The following is a 16,946-nucleotide window of genomic DNA, read 5'->3' as shown; positions in this document are numbered from 1 at the left end:
GTGTGAATTCTGAGGTTTATATTCCGATGTTAGAACAATACAGATGACATAAAAATATAAGATGAATTTTTTGAAATGGATTCGATCCATGTCCGTGAAGACGCATCAATGTAAAGAAACAGAATTTCTGGTTCTGACAGGCAGAATTTGCCATGTGCCTCATTGACCATCCGTCCATTTTCTTTCCCACTTATCCTCACAAGGGGCGTGGGGAGTGCTGGAGCCTATCCCAGCTGCCATTGGGCAGCAGGCGGGGTACACCCTGAACTGGTTGCCAGCCAATTGGAGGGCACATCGAAACAAAGAACCAGTCGGATCACACCTAGGGGCAATTTAGCGTGTCCAATTAATGTCGAATGTTTTTGTGATGTGGGAGGAAACCTACGCAGGCACGAGGAGAACATGCAAACCCCACCCAGGTAGTGCTGGGATTTAAACCCCTGGGCCTCAGAACTGTGAGGCTAACACTCTACAGCTGCTCCACTGTTCCGCACAGGCGCATCCGGGATCGAACCTGGGTCCTCAAACTGTGAGGCCAACATTTTCCAGCTGAACCACTGTGCCGCACAAAGAGGTCTTATCTTACTAAATAATTTTTTCCTTTGGTTTAGCAAAAAAAAAAAAAAAAAAAAGCCATAGGCGTTCCACCTGGATCTTTATTAGATACACTGGGAAAATCGTCTAAAAGTTCAGATACGAAATTGACATCGGATGGGCAGACCTCAACAATCGTGCTTATCTGTTGGGTCTTCCTTACGTTCACATTTTTAGAGCTGGGATTTTTTTTTCTACAAGCTATAGTGATCAAAATTATATATATATAAAAAAAATAAAATAAAATCAGGACCCTTTCAGTGTTTGTGGTACACCCACATTTTGATTTGAACTACCCAAAAGTGTTTTCCATGCTATTCTAACTTATTTAGATGCAACAAAAGCACGATTTCCGATACTCGTGAACAGTCGAATTGGAGTTTTAGTACTTTAAAGTTTCCGAACTTTGCTTTGGAGTTTTTTTTTTTTTTTTTGTTCAACTTGGAACTCTGTCCCAAGTCTTCGTGTTACTTCGTTGTACAAGTCATCTGGAGTTCCACGCTGAACCTGGTCAGCGTGGGAACCGAGGCACCTGGCCGTCCCGCTACCCCCGATCCAGGACTCACGTAGCCCGGGCATGCCCATCTCCATCTGGCTGGGGGGATGTTTATGCATTATGGGATTCAGGGAGGGGGGTGGACACGCAAGCCAAGGAAAACTGCGTGCCAGGTGGGCCTCTGATAGCAGCCCTCGGCCCGCCTCCTTTGGGAGCGCCAATTGATGGGAACCCAGGGGGAGAAGCGGGGGCGATTAACCTCCGAACCTCTCCGTCCTTCAGCACTCGCTCTGCTGTGCTGACAAAACTTCAAGATAAATGTTTTCTTTGGACCACTTGACAGTTTACCAGGAGGTCTTTGGCAGACACTCACAAGAGACGGTGGTGATATGCGCCCTGGCGACCAGTAAGGGTTGGAGTCCTCATTTCGCCTGAAGTTAGCTGGGATAGCCTCCTGTGCTCCCACGACCCTCGTGAGGATAAGCGGTTTGGATGTGAAGTACTGCACAGCTCGTCAACTGCGATAAACCTCTAGGTGGCGCCGAAACCCAAAGCGTGCAGTCCCGAAGGTGGTCCTGAGAACCGAACAGATTCATTTTCCTAGAAAATGTTCTTTTCCACAGACAACTATTAAACGTGCTCATGAGTTTCCCTTGGATAATTTATAAGATTATAAAATATGTGATCAGGCAAAAAAAAAAAAAAAATAGGTTTTTAAAGACATTCCAGAGCATTTCACATTATCACAATCATATAACATAATCATAGCAAAAATAAAAAATAAATAATTGTATTTATTTGTCATATTTTCCAACAAATTGCTAATATTGGACAATTTTTTTCCCCATAGTATGTCTAACCCTAACCCACTGGTGTCGAACTCAAGGCCCGGGGGCCAGATCTGGTCCGCTGCAGGATTTTATGTGGCCCGCGGAGGCAAATCACGTGTATCAACTTTGATGATTTTTTTTTTTGGTTCAAATCTAAATGATAACGTTGAGATATTACAAGCATTTTTGTGTTCCCAAACAACAATAGTTGGAAAAAACCCATTACCCTTTGATTTCTAATTCCAAAATGAGTTCATAAATTTCACGTGTAAATATGATGAGGCGGTTGAAGGTTTTTCATCGTTTCACAGCCATAACGGCCCTTTGAGGGAAAACCCGCGAGAACAATGCGGCCTGCGACAAAAATGAGTTTAACACCCCTGCCGTCTACCCTACGAACTAGAACTTTGGCAACTAGATCACGGCACCACTTGAGCTTTTTTTCCAGCTCGTTTGCTCTACGCTCTGCTGTGTTGTGGCCTGCCGTCGTCAGTATGAACCCGGACACGGTCACACGTCTTTCATCAGGAGTAAATCAGAAGTTAGCTTTTTTCCCCTCTGGAGACCAAGCCGCCCTTTGACCCCCCCCCCCCCCCAACCCCTATCTATTTTTTATTGTTTATTTTTTTTTTTGCAGTGTACCCCATTAGGAAACAGTGACTCATTACTCATCGCAAGTTTACTCACGCCACGGAGGTTTTACTTCTTCCTTTTGCACAGTTTCCACAGCCGGCTCGTTGCTGTCCTTCCCTACGGACCCTCCCCGCCCCCGTCGAAATCAAAGTCGACGGTCTCCAAGTAAGCTCGCAAGAGGCAAACTCCAAACCAACAGTTTCCACGTGGTGCCGCAGATGTCGGAGCAGCTTGCCGTAGTCGGTGCGTTCAAACAGGCAGACGTCCTGGAACTTGAGAGGCTCAAACGAGGAACATTCAGACTTCGTTATTAGGGATTGCCAGCTGCCAAGTACACGCTCGCGTTCACGCTGCGCGATTAGTGAACCATTTGTTGAGGTTTTGTCACAGGTGAGAGACAAAAAGGTCTTTTCGGGTTGGAGTGAACACTGGTGGGATTTCCTCAACCAGTGCAGAATAGCTGTAAACACGATCATCTGGACCCTGGTGTCCTCCGAGACTGCTTCACCAGGCGGGTCTAGGTACCCCAACAGACAGGCGCTATTGTTGAGGTCGTTGTCATCCAATGTCAAACTCATATCTGCGCTTTAAGACGACTTTCCCAGTGTAGCTAATACAGATCCGGGTGGAATGCCTATGGTGGGGTTTTTTTTTTTGTATTTTTGTTTTGCTGAACCAAGGGGGGGAAAAGTACTCATTTTGTAAGAGAGGAAGTCTTTGGACGGCACGGTGGCCCAGCCGGAAAGCGTAGGCCACACAGTTCTGAGGACCCAGGTTCAATCCACTCTGGTAGGAGTTCCTCAACCAGTGCAGAATAGCCGTAAGCACGATCATCTGAAGTCTGGTGTCTTCTGAGATTGCTTCACCAGGCGGGTCTGGGTACCCCAACAGACAAGCGCTATTGTTGAGCTTTGGGTATATGTACCCAAAACTTTTTTTTCCCCCTTAAAACACTGTCCAACAGCATTTTATCCCTATCGTTGCCATCCGATGTAAATCTCATATCTCCGCTTTAAGACGATTTTCCCAGTGTATCTAATACAGATCCAGGTGGAACGCCTTTGGTGTTTTGTTTTGTTTTGTTTTGTTTTTGTTATTGGCTTAACCAAGCGGGGAAAAAAACTTATTTTGGAAGATCTCTTTGGGCGGCACAGTGGCCCAGCTGGTAAAGCGTTGGCCTCACAGTTCTGAGGACCCGGGTTCAATGCCAGACCTCCCTTTGTGGAGTTTTCACGCTCACTCCGTGCCTGCATGGGTTTTCTCTGGGAACTCCGGTTTCCTCCCACATCCCAAAAATATGCAACATTAATTGGACACTCTAAATTGCCCCAAGGTGTGATTGTGAGCGCAACTGTTGTCTGTCTCTACGTGCCCTGTGATTGGCTGGCAACCAGTTCAGGGTGTCACCCACCTCCTGCCCGTTGACAGCTGGGATACATTCCAGCACTCCCCGCGACCCTTGTGAGGATAAGCGGCAAAGAAAATGGATGGATGGATAACGAAAGTTTCCTTCCTTGGCAGACGGGCTGCTAACAATTCACCCGGTCGTCATGAGGGCGAGCTACCGTGTCCAAGTTATTGGAGGTTTGAGCCAGCGGACGCGTAATTAAATTGTAAAATATTACGTCTGGCGCCATGATAGGCCCCATCATCGGGGAACAAAGTGGCTTTATGGCCGCCGAACATTGTGTCGTGTGCATTTTATTTAATATCGTGCAGCCAAATAAGACGGAAATACGTCCCACACTTTCATACCGTAGCGGGGACCACGAGGTAGCAGAAAGAGCACAACCGGGGTGGGACGGGGGGGGGTCATCCTTCATAATGCGGCTCGGTTCTGTGGCATTTGAAACGATCCCGGGGGTCTTCAATGGGTGTCCAATTATTTTCTGGGCCGGGGTTTTATGAGCCCCCGGAGGGCTTCAAGTTCTCATAAACGCCACTGTTACGCGTCGGGAAACCTTTTCAGGTAGCGTAGCCGAAGCGCCCTCACCTTCCGTTTTTGCGACGACCTTGAGGAGGTTTTTTTTTGGGGGTGCTTTATGCTTTTTGAAAAAGTTCCAATGTTGTGGTATCGAGCAGAGTGAATATAGAAGTGCCCTTTAACAATAAAATACACGCACTTCTTGTACTTTGCGGCATTCTTTTACCAACTGTAAAAGCACATGTCCATTCCAATATAAAAAAAAAAATTCATACATTTCCGATGACGTCACCGCAGTCCCAGGATTCCCTTGTCCACCATCTTGTCACTACCATTAATCTAAAAAAAAAAAAAAAAAAAAAAAGACTGGCCACCAAAACTGAATTCGCCATCCGCCATCTTGATACTCCCAAAAACAACTATGCCCACCCTGTACAGCGACAGTGATTTTCGTGGCTGTGAGAAAACATTCCACAGGTAAGTTGGAAAGATTTAGTTTGACACTGTTAAAATTTGTCACTAAAGTTTTTTTTAAATTTTCTAATGAGTTTAATTCACTTGAATAAAGTTTTGTTTCCGGTTGTTGTCGTTCACTGTTGACTGTCTGCTTCACCGTGACAGGCCGCGCGGTGTTATATGTCTTTCCTTTGCACTTCGCCTTTTTTGTCTTACCAAGTCGGATTAAAAATCCTTCATGTTTCCAGAACTGAAAAAATATCACGCTCACACGAGCAGTTTTAATTCTACATGCTAAATTTTGAGGAAAAAAATCCGCCGTAATCCAACCTGTAAACCATGTCCTCCACAGGTTTTGGGAGCACCAAGATGGCGGCCAACTGGCTTCAACCAAATCGACACACTGCTAGATGTTTATGTACGGAGCCCCTCAAGGGACATCGGGAAAAAAAAAAACCCAACTGGTTTCTCATTGTAATGAGGAAATTTCTCTTTGTAATGAGTAACTAGTCCATTGCATGTTTGCATGTATAAAAGACCATTATTCCTTATTATGGAAGCTAACGCTAGCAGGTAGATAAGCTACGACTACCTGAATGCAGGAAGTTACCGCTAGCAGGTAAATAAGCTACGACCCATATGTAGCCGTTTTTCGACACTCTCATTGTAATGACTAACTTACTCATGAGTTACAATGAGTAACTTTCTCATTGTAACGAGTAACTTACTCATTGAAATGGTGTCCAATTATTTTCTGGGCCAGGTTTGCTTTATGTCGTGTGTGTGTGTGTGTATATATATATATATATATATATATATATATATATATATGGTTTTGCTGGTAAAGTTCTGAGTTCAAAGTTCTGAGGTCCCCAGTTCAATCCTGGACCTGGCTATTGTTGAGGTTTGGGTATATGTACTCAAAACGTTTTTTCCCCCCTTAAAACACTGTCCAACAGCATTTTATCCCGATCGTTGTTATCCGATGTCAACGTCATATCCACGGTTTAAGACGATTTTCCCAGTGTATCTAATACAGATCCAGGTGGAACGCCTTTGATGTTATTTTTGTTTTTTGTTTTTGGCTAAACCAAGGAAAACAAAAAGTACTTATTTTGTAAGATCTCTTTGGGCGGCACGGTGGGCCAGGTGCAAAGCGTTGGCCTCACAGTTCTGAGGACCCGCGTTCAATGCCAGCCCTCCCTGTGTGGAGTTTGCACGTTCTCCCAGTGCAAGCGTGGGTTTTCTCCGGGCACTCCGGTTTCCTCCCACCTTCCAAAAACATGCAACATTAATTGGACACTCTAAATTGCCCATAGGGGTGATTGTGAGGGCAATTATTTGTCTCGTTGTGCCCTGCGATTGGCTGGCGACCATTTCAGGGTTTACCCCTCCCGCCTCCTGCCCGTTGACAGCCGGGGTAGGCTCCAGCACTCCCCGCGACCCTCGTGAGGATAAGCAGTGAAGATGGATGGATATATGTCCGCCGTCTTGTGTGTCACTTACCGGAAATTGGACATCTATTAATCTTTCATAAAATGTTCATTGCCACCACGGTTGCCGGATTAAACCGATATCAACATCATCTCAAAATCCCAAGTCCCAAAGTTGAGCTTCTTCACGAGCTTCTGAAGCAAAACAAGGTAAGACTTTTTTTCTTTTTTTTTTAATTCAAGCACAAAAAATAAAATAATAAATGTCAAATTATTCTTCTGAAATTGCTAATGACTTGGCCGCTTGTGCGCGTGCGCGCGAACCTGCCGCTGCCTCCTCCATCCGGCACAGCCGCAGTCAGTCGCGCACTCAAGCCGACGACAGGACTCGTCTCCCGGGCTTCAGGGGGGAAAAGTAGCCTTTCGAGTCCGACCGACGTGTGGAAGGAAAACGATAAAACAAAACCAGGACAATGTTTGACTCGACAACTTAGCCCCCCACCACTTTTTTCTTTATTTTTATTTTTGGCGTTACGAGAAAGATTTGCGGGGGGGGGACACGTGGAACGTTTTTAAAAGCAAACAAGAAGCTGGTGAGTAGATAACGACGTGTGTGTTCGTTTTACACGATGTTTTAAGTTATGTAAACTATCTTTTTGTTAGGTTTTTGTTTTTTTTGGGGGGGAGGGAGGGGGGCTGTGGGAACACGTGCGCGCAGGTAGCTCTTTAACTGGCATTACGTGGTCTCCGAACATTATTTTGCTTCGAGTTTATTAATATTTTTTCGCTCACCGCTTCAGTTGTTAATTTAGAAGACGTCAGTTTGCGAGTGAGGAGTTCCTCAACGGTAAATTTTATTTTTCCCAATCCTCACAAGTCCCTTTTTGTTAAATTTGCTACCCAAGCTGGTTCCAATATGAAATAAATTTGGCTTGCAGTACTCGCGCGGAATACTCCAATATGTTGTACCTGTTAATATTAGGATTTTTCCCCACATTCATTTTTCAAATTAATCCCAATATTGATCCATTCCAGATTAAATTAGGTTTGACCTGATGCTTGTACAGACCGCACATATCGAGTTGAGAGTTAGGGCTGTCACACCCATTTTTGTACTCGCAGTTTCTCTCGTCCATCCATCCATTTTCTTTGCCGCTTATCCTCATGAGGGTCGCGACGAGTGCTGGAGTCTATCCAAGCTGTCGACGGGGAGGGGGCGGGGTACACCCTGAACTGGTTTCCAGCCAATCGCAGGGCACTTGGAGACAAACAGGCGCACTCACGATCACACCGGAGTGCCCGGAGAAAACCCTCGTAGGCACGGGGAGAATATGCAAACTCCTCACAGGTGGGTCCGGGGGTTGAACCCAGGACCTCAGAACTGTGAGGCCAGTGCTTTACCAGCTGATCCACCGTGCTGCCCAGGAACTAAACCATTTTGTGATTTATAGACCCGGTGCAGAACTTGAAAGTCTTCTAAAACTGACTGTAAATCAGTGCAGGGACTTTAGACGTGGGTTCCGATCAGAACCCGAGCTACATCATTATGAACGGGCTGCAGCTGTTTAATGCTCTCTTTTTTTTTTTTTTTCTTTTTTTTTTGGGGGGGGCAGTCAGAAAACCATTACAATCGTCAAATCTACTTGAGATAAAAGCATGGATGAGCTTCCCCTGGTCTGCTTGACACATGCAAGGCTTCACTCTCGATATGTTCTTCGGATGGTAAAAGGCAGTTTTAGCAGTTAAATATGATTTTTATATGTTAAACTGTTGCACAAATCTGGATCCTATCTGGATTCATTTTGACTCGACAAATCCCAGTCATGACTCAGCATAATTGGGGTTTCCCAATGTTGTGTTTACAGGGCTGCCAAATTTGTCTCCAATGTTACATCACTGCTTCACACTCTGTTTGCTTTATGTCGTATTGCAAATTTGATATGTAACAATACGCGTAATTGCTTTTTCATTACACGTATTGAACATTTTTAACATTTTCGATTGTCACTCATGGGCTTTTTTTCTGAGCCGCACCACCGGATAATCGTTTGGGATCATTCGATACCCGGGACTTTGCTGAAAAGTAAAATTGTGTAGTTTTGCGTTAAAAGTACAACAACGTTTTTGGCAAATTAACTCGTGCGTACTGCCTATTGTAATATCCCCCCCAGACCATTTTACATGTAGATGTAGTACAATAAATGCTCTTTTGTAGTATTATTATGAAATGCCGATAAGTAGTCTATGTGCATTCCCCAAGTTTGCGGCTCGTAAATACTCCAGTACTTGATCAATGTTCAGACGGACTTTTTCTCGTTTGAGGTGGAAAATTTCCAGCTGGGCCAAATGACGTTGCCTTTTTGTCACAAATGTTTACTTTATGTCCAGGATTTAGAATAAGAATCTACATTTTTAGATCAGAGTGCAAAGACGGGCTTTGTATTTCCTGTTGTTTTTTTTTTTTTTTTAACATTGCATGACATAACAATCTCCCTAATTTGAATTTCAACAACATTTGATTGTAAGAGTGTGCAATTTGGTCATGATGAAAGGTGAAACCTTTTTTCTTTTTTAACATTTATATTTATGTTTCTCTTATTAGCCTCAAGGCTTCTTATCTGACCCGTCGTGTGCTCCGCTGTGAGGCCCAACTAACCCACTTACGATAAAATATTGCCTCTTCCCTGGAAGGAGTCTGGGGGCGGGACTTAATTTGCGCCGCCTTGCTATAAAAGATAAGCGAGCGCATATCTGGCTCTGTAGTTTTGTCCATTTACATCATGTCTGCTGTTGGGTTGGCTCCTGAGTTTTGGTTTTTGTTTTTTTTTAAACTACATTAATCTACGCTTTGGATGGCCATTTTGTCCTAAATCATCTTCTCTTGCTTTCGGCTTGTCCCGTGAGGCGTCGCCACAGCGTGTCATCTTTTTCCATCTAATATTATCTCGTGCATCTTCCTCTCTAACCCCTAAAGTCTTCGTGTCCTCCCTCACGACATCCATCAACCTTTTCTTTGGTCTTCCTCTCGCTCTTTCCCCTGGCAACTCCATCCTCAGCACCCTTTTACCAAATATACTCACTCACTCTCCTCTGGACACGTCCAAACCATTGAAGTCTGCTCTCGCTAACCTCGTCTACAAAACATCCAACTTCGGTTGTCCCTCTAATGAGCTCATTTCTAATCCTATCGAGCCTGCGAGAACCTCAACGCCTTCATTTCTGCCACCTCAAGTTCTGCTTCCTGTTGTCCCTTCTCTAATCTGTACATCATGGCCGGCCTCGCCACTGTTTTATAAACTTTGCCCTTCATCCTCGCGGAGACTCTTCTGTCACATAGAACACCAGACACCTTCCGCCAGCTGTTGCAACCTGCTTGGACCCGTTTCCTCACTTTCTTACCACACTCACCATCACTCTGTATTGTTAACCCCAAGTATTTGAAGTCCTCCACTCTCGCTATCGCTTCTCCCTGTAGCCTCACTCTTCCCCCTCTACTTTTCTCATTCACGCACATATTTTGTTTTACTTCGGACAATCTTCATTCCTCTGTTTTTCAGTGCATGCCTCCATCTTTCTACTTGTTCCTCCACCTTCTCCCTACTTTCACTGCATATCGTATAATCTGCGAATATCATAGTCCAAGGGGATTCCAGTCTAACCTCATCTGTCAGCCTATCCATTACAACAGCGATCAGGAAGGGGCTCAGAGCTGATCCCTGATGCAGCCCCACCTTCCCCTTAAATTTTCTGTTCCGCCTTTGGCACACCTCACCACTGTTCTGCTTCCCTCGTACATTTCCATTTTGTCCTAAATGATTATGCAACTAGAAAAGCAGGTGGCGGTAAACGCAATTCGACATGTATGCTTACCTGATTTATGCCGTTGCCCATGTTGGATAAACCGTCGTGACAAAGAAACATTTCTACTAGACTGTAGCATTGTTCCGGGGAATAAAAAAAACTTTTGTTTTATTCATATCTCTTGGCCAGTGGTCATTGTTGAGGACTTCCCAAATGTATTGCCGCGGGGGTGCAATGCTGGCAAATATTGTGCTCTTTTTTTTTTTTTTGGTGCCTGGCGTGAGGCAATCCCTAGCTGGTACTTGGTTGCAGTCACGAGTGTCTGACTCACCTAAGAAAATAAGTTTTTTGGAGAGACAACGTTTGAAATCTACTATCGTGATCGGACCACGTGTTTTCATAATTATTTTAGTTTTGGGCTTATAATATCACACAAGGGGTGAAGACTTGATAGAGGAGTGTGATTTGAAACTGGTGTGGAGATATGTTCAGACTTTTTTTAAAAAAATGTTGTTTTCTGGGCTGTAGCACAACTGAAATGGCACTTTTGATCATGGTTCACTTTGCGGCCGACATCGGGATGGGAACGCTATAAAATGTTCTTCAATCAATAAATGATGGGGCTAAAAATGTAACGTTGAGCTGATGACTGTACAAACAGCGGCGGAAGTTTTCGGGTCTCTGAACTTTAAAAAATGGCTTTCATCCCATTTGTGTCGAAGTTTCTTACGTGCAGACCATGTCAGGCTGTGCCGCGCATGAGACGTTGCAACACAGACGCGTTTGTTTGCCTTGCTCGACTGTAGTTTTCAGTGTTGCCAGGGGCGTCACGTGCACAGTCAACAGTGCGGTTTTGGCTCAAGGTCGCTTGTGGAAAAAAAAAAAAAAAAGTGCCAGTTTGCTTTTAGAGAGCTCAAGATGCCCTGCAGCCTTAAACTAACTCGACAAACGAGAGAAGTAGTCACTAAGTAAGAAGTAACCCTTCCAAAAAAAAATACTGCAATTTTGTTTTACCGCAATTTTCGATCTATAGAGTGCACTGGATTATAAGCCTCACCCAGTACATTTGCAAAGGAAATACCATTTGGTACATACATAAGCCGCAGCTGTGGAAAAGCCGCAAGTGCCCACATTGAAACACGACATATTTACAAATAAAGACGGTACACAGAGTTTACAAAGTTTTAATACCTTAGCTTAGCTTAACATAGCAACAACACGGTAGCACGAACAGGGCAGGTTAATAAAAAAAAAAAAACATACCTACATCCCTGAGATGTGGCAGTAATACAGCAGCAACACCCTAGTGCACCGCTAAGGGCTAGTGTGGCGCTAACAGGGTCAGTTTAAAAAAAAAAAAAACATACCGGTAAAAATCACTGAGACACGGCAGTAACACGCTAGCACAGCGCTAATGCTAGCGCAGCACTGACACGGCCGGTTAAAAAAAAAAAAAAAAAACATACCAGTAAAAGTCACTTCCTCGGCACATATATTCTCCCCTCCGGAAAAAAAAAAATCCCGTAAAAGTCACTTCCTCGGCACATATATTCCACTGGTCTCACTCTTACCTTTTCCGCTCGAGTGCCCCCTTGCGGCTGTTTAGGGGGAAAAAAAATGCACAAATTAGCCGCATCACCACATAAGCCGGAGGGTTGAAATCTTGATGGGGGGGAAAAAAGTTGCGGTTTATAGGGCGGAAATGACGGTACTTGTTTGGACAAAAAACTAACATTTAATGATGGCTGGAAAACAAATGACCGCTAAGTGATATTTTGTGCTGGATGGAAGTCTTGTCTGGCCTGGAGAAGCGATCCCACCTTCGTGCTTGTTTTCTCCTCACTTTGTGGCAATAAAAGAGAGAACCTCGCTTTTTATGCCAGGAAAAAAAAACCCAAATCCAACAGAGAGAGAGAGATGTGTGCACGAGTCCCCGAGTATCGCTTTGGAACGATGCATTGTAGCACTCCGAAAAGGAATTTTCAGACGTTCACGGCGCCCCGTGAGTAAGAGATAGAGTTTATTTATCCTTAGCCTGCCGTGACTTGGAAGAGTGTAGGTGCGCAAAATAAGTTCCACAGTTATTTTCATAAAAAGTATGGATGCTAGGACTGTGCAGCCGCGGCATGACGCAACACCCAAATTGGCCGGCTTCCACAGAGACGTAAATCTTTTCCCCCCTAACGTTCCGGTATGTACTGTACATCCCCAAGTGTGTGCACGTGGCCATGCTGAGACACACGGCAGTAACAGCAGAAACACGCTAGCGCAGCGCTAACAGGGCCGGTTTTAAAAAATAAAATTAAAAAAAACGGTAGAAATCACTGAAACGCGGCAGGAACACGCTAGCGCAGTGCTAACGCTAGTGCAGCGCGAACAGGGCCAGTTGAAGAAAAGAGCATACCGGTAAAAGTCACTTCCTTGGCACATATATTCCACTGGTCAGGGAATGAACAGGGGTGGTTTAAAAAAAAAAAAAAAAAAACAGCCACAGCAGCTACATAGTAGCAGCACGGTAGCACAGCACTAACAGAGCCAGTTCAAAAGAAAACAAACAAACAAAAAAACATAAATCACTAACACGTGTCAGAAACACTCTAGCGCGGCGCTAACAGGGCTGATTAAAAAAAAAAAAACAAACTCGGCAAAAATCACTGAGTCGCGGCAGTAACACAGCAGCAATATGCTAGCACAGTGCTAACGAGGCCGACTTTAAAATAAATAAATAAATAAAAATAATCTTTTCCCCCCTAACATTCCGGTATGTACTGTACATACCCAAGCGTGTGCACGCGGCCATGTTTGATATAGGGCCGATTAAAGAAAGAAAAAAAAAATCGGTAAAAGTCAATGAGACGCGGCAGCAACACAGTAGAAACACGCTAGCGCAGCGCTAATGCTAGCGCAGCACTAACAGGGCCAGTTGAAAAAAAAAAAAAAAAACTGTAAAAAGTCACTTCCTTGGCACAAATATTCCACTGGTCAGGGAATAGGGAACTCACAGGGCTGGTTTAAAAAAAAAAAAAACAAAAACAAAAAAAAACATACCGGCAAAAAAAGTAGTCACGGCAGCTACACGGTCGCAACACAGTAGCACAGCAAAACAGAGCGGTTGGGGGGGCGGGGGACCAAACATAACTACTGAGACACGCGGCAGAAACACGCTAGTGTGGTGCTAACAGGGCTGATAAAAAAAAAAAAAAACAAACTCGGCAAAAATCACTGAGACGCGGCAGTAACACAACAGCAATATGCTAGCACAGTGCTAACGAGGCCGACTTTAAAATAAATAAATAATAAAAATAAGCTTTTCCCCCCCTAACATTCCGGTATGTACTGTACATACCCAAGCGTGTGCACGCGGCCATGTTTGACATAGGGGCGGTTAAAGAAGAAAAAAAAAAAATCGGTAAAAGTCAATGAGACGCGGCAGCAACACAGTAGAAACACGCTAGCGCAGCGCTAATGCTAGCGCAGCACTAACAGGGCCAGTTGAAAAAAAAAAAACAGTAAAAAGTCACTTCCTTGGCACAAATCCACTGGTCAGGGAATAGGGAACTCACAGGGTGGTTAAAAAAAAAAAAACAAAAACAAAAAAAAAACATACCGGCAAAAAAAAGTAGTCACGGCAGCTACACGGTCGCAACACAGTAGCACAGCAATAACAGAGCCGGTTTGGGGGGCGGGGGACCAAACATAAATTACTGAGACACGCGGCAGAAACACGCTAGTGTGGTGCTAACAGGGCTGATTAAAAAAAAAAAAAAAACAAACTCGGCAAAAATCACTGAGACGCGGCAGTAACACAACAGCAATATGCTAGCACAGTGCTAACGAGGCCGACTTTAAAATAAATAAATAAATAAAAATAATCTTTTCCCCCCCTTACATTCCGGTATGTACTGTACATACCCAAGCGTGTGCACGCGGCCATGTTTGATATACAAACCCCAAAGAAACTCCGACGGTTCGACATCGCCCTAAAAGGATGCGCGGGATGTCCAAAAATCCGAGCTCATGAGTCACGAGGAAGGTCGTCTTTGCAAACAAATTCTCGCACTCGCGCATTTGACGTTTTACCTCCACGGGATTGCCACAGCGGCGGCCGACGGTCCCGTCACACCAGCAATCAATCAAACTGGGGCCGTGGGGGGGGGGGGGGTGTGACTCTTTTGTCGACTGGCAGTGTGATCGCCCCTTCTTAGCGCCTTTCAAAGTATCGTAGCGGCCCCGTTTCAGTTTTCAAGCCGCGGATTTTTTTTTACGGAAGATGGATGCCGCTTCCCTTCCCGCCAACTGCTGCTTTATTGCTTTCTAATGGAAGCTAAAGATTTTCAACCGGCGCATCTTTTCAGCCCCCCCCCTACGGTGTCAACTGTTGCTCGTTTCCTGGGAAAAGAGAAGCGAAGAACCGAGCGCGACCGTCTCACTTCCGCTCCGAACTCTTGAGAGTTAATGTCGTGTTTTTTTTTGTTTTTGTTTGTTTTTCTCCTTACTTGGTTGATTATCGGGCTGAAATTGACGTGCGACGTTTGGCTGCCGCGGTCGCAACGAGGCTGGCGCCATCCGCCGAACGTTACATAAGAGCCGAGTCGAGGCGTCGTCGCAGCCCGGAGGCTCCCGTCTGCCTCTTCTCGGTCTTTCTTTCTTCTTCCTTTCATCCTCATTTTCTCATGCTTCAGAGGGTCACCTGAGGGGGTGGCATTCGCTCATCTTTGCCTGCTTGCGGGTAGATGCCGAGCCGCGTTCTCGCTCATCTGGGAGGGCGGTGGAGGAAGAGGAGGGGAAAATTGGTTTCCGCCGAGAGCAACCTCGGATTTCAAGTTTTCGTTATTACTTTTTAGGCGAGCAGGTGGTTCGTTTTCGTAGTGTTTTGAGGTTTTTGAGGATGAGACAGAAAACACGTAGCTGATTTTCTGCAACACACTCGGGCAGGTTTGAGATGGGTGCCATGAAGGAAACTACACTATTCTGTTCTAAATATGGATTTTTCCTTTTACATCTTCTTTCACGTAGCAGCAGATAATGCGTGATATCACATATTGAGCAAATTTCTTTCTTTTTTTTTTTTTTTTTTGTCACACTGAAACCTTTGAAATCCATTTTGGAACAGTACCGTAAATTCCGGCCTACAAAGCGCATCGGATTAGAAGCCTCACCCAGTACATTTGTAAAGGAAATACCATTTGGTACATACGTAAGCTGCACCTGTGTAAAAGCCGCAGGTGCCCACATTGAAATATGAGATATTTACAAAGAAAGACGGTGCACAGTTTTAATACCATAGCTTAGCTTAACATCGCAGTAACACGGTAGCACGAACAAGGCTGGTTTTAAAACAAAAAACATACCTAAATCACTGAGACGCGGCAGAAACACGCTAGCGCAGCGCTAACGGGGCCGGTTAAAAAAAACGGTAAAAATCACTGAGGCGCGGCAGCAACACTCTAGCACAACGCTAGTGCAGTGCTAACAGGGCAGTTGGAAAAAAACATACCGGTAAAAGTCACTTCCTTGGCACATATATTCCACTGGTCAGGGAACAGGGAACGAACAAGGCAAGTTTTAAAAAAAAAAAAAAAATCACAGCAGCTACACAGTAGCAACACGGTAGCCCCTAACCATTAACAGAGCCGGTTTAAAAAAAAAAAAAAAAGACCTAAATCACTGACACGCGGCAGTAACACAAAAGAAACACGCTAGCATGGCGCTAACAGGGTCGGTTAAAAAAAAATCGGTAAAAATCATTGAGACGCAGCAGTAACAGTATAAACACGCTAGCACAGCGCTAACGCTACTGCAGTGCTAACAGGGCCGGTTTAAAAAAAAAAAAAAAGCAGCCCAGTAAAAGTCACTTCCTCGGCACATATATTCCACCGATCTCACTCTTACCTTTTCCGCTCGAGTGCCCCCTTGTGGCCGTTATGAAAAAAATGCACAAATTAGCTGCATCACCGCATGAGCCGCAGGGTTGAAAGCTTGTGAAAAAAGTCACGGCTTATGGGCCGGAAATTCCGGGAGTTGACCACAGACCTCGTCACAAGTCATCGCATACTACGGACTTTTTAAAATATTGCAGATTTTTTTTTTTTTTTTTGTGCAGCATCAAACACCCGCGACATTTGTTCTCGCTTGAGCCATATCCGGAGGGCCCGTCGGCCCGCCGGCGGCTGTTTTTGTAATGTTGGCAGCTCGCGTTCTTATGAAGCCTTTTCGAGCCGGAATCCCAAAAGGATCTCGCTAGCCGTGACTTTGCGCTGCGAGGATCTTGTGACCTTTTGTGCTGTGTTGCGCTCGACCGAGCAAACGTTTTTAGCAATTTCTTGATTTATAAACGGCGGCGTTGAGAAGCATAACTAATAGCGTAGTTGGCGCTTGGATGCAAATGAGGATGAATAAAGATTGCGTTCATCCGCGTGTGTGGGTTGTTTTGACTAAGAATCCGTCGGGACCGTTGTTGACTCCTCGACAACGCGAATGTAAATCTTCGACTCGCGTTCTCTCCTTTCCATTCTGAGGCCGAACACGTACATTTGTTGCCGTTAGCGATCTCTGTCACTCGGCTACTTTCTCCGTGCTAAACCGCCCGGCGTATTTTTTTTTTTTTTTTTTTTGCCGTCGCTCATTTCCGAGCCCAAGCGGGGATGTTTCGGTTTAAGTTTTTCTCCTGGAAATTCTCTTTAGTCAGGCGCCAGAGCTTTTTTTTTTTTTTTTTTTTTTATGTTCCGCTCTGTTCCCCGCGGGATGACGTCATCCCGATGCAACAATGACCTCCGGCC

The 16,946-nt window shown here is 44.9% G+C and overlaps 1 protein-coding gene across 2 annotated transcripts in view; it reads left to right on the top strand.

The window, feature by feature from the left end:
- Nucleotides 1-6,690: 6,690 nt before the first annotated feature.
- The window catches only part of stxbp6 (syntaxin binding protein 6 (amisyn)), a 55,667-nt gene continuing 45,411 nt past the window's right edge, over nucleotides 6,691-16,946 (top strand). Inside the window, exon 1 of one of the 2 annotated variants that reach the window (XM_061844509.1) lies at nucleotides 6,691-6,959. The gene's annotated coding sequence lies outside the window, so the exon portion shown is untranslated. Of the gene's footprint in view, nucleotides 6,960-7,191; nucleotides 7,214-16,946 lie in introns of those variants that run through there. The other variant, XM_061844510.1, reaches the window with a different exon arrangement.

The sequence above is a fragment of the Syngnathoides biaculeatus genome, chromosome 15 (assembly GCF_019802595.1).
Source record: "Syngnathoides biaculeatus isolate LvHL_M chromosome 15, ASM1980259v1, whole genome shotgun sequence".
NCBI classification, from domain to species: Eukaryota; Metazoa; Chordata; class Actinopteri; order Syngnathiformes; family Syngnathidae; genus Syngnathoides; species Syngnathoides biaculeatus.
The sequence above is the reverse complement of the archived record's forward strand: the minus strand, read 5'-3'. Positions and strand labels throughout refer to the sequence as shown.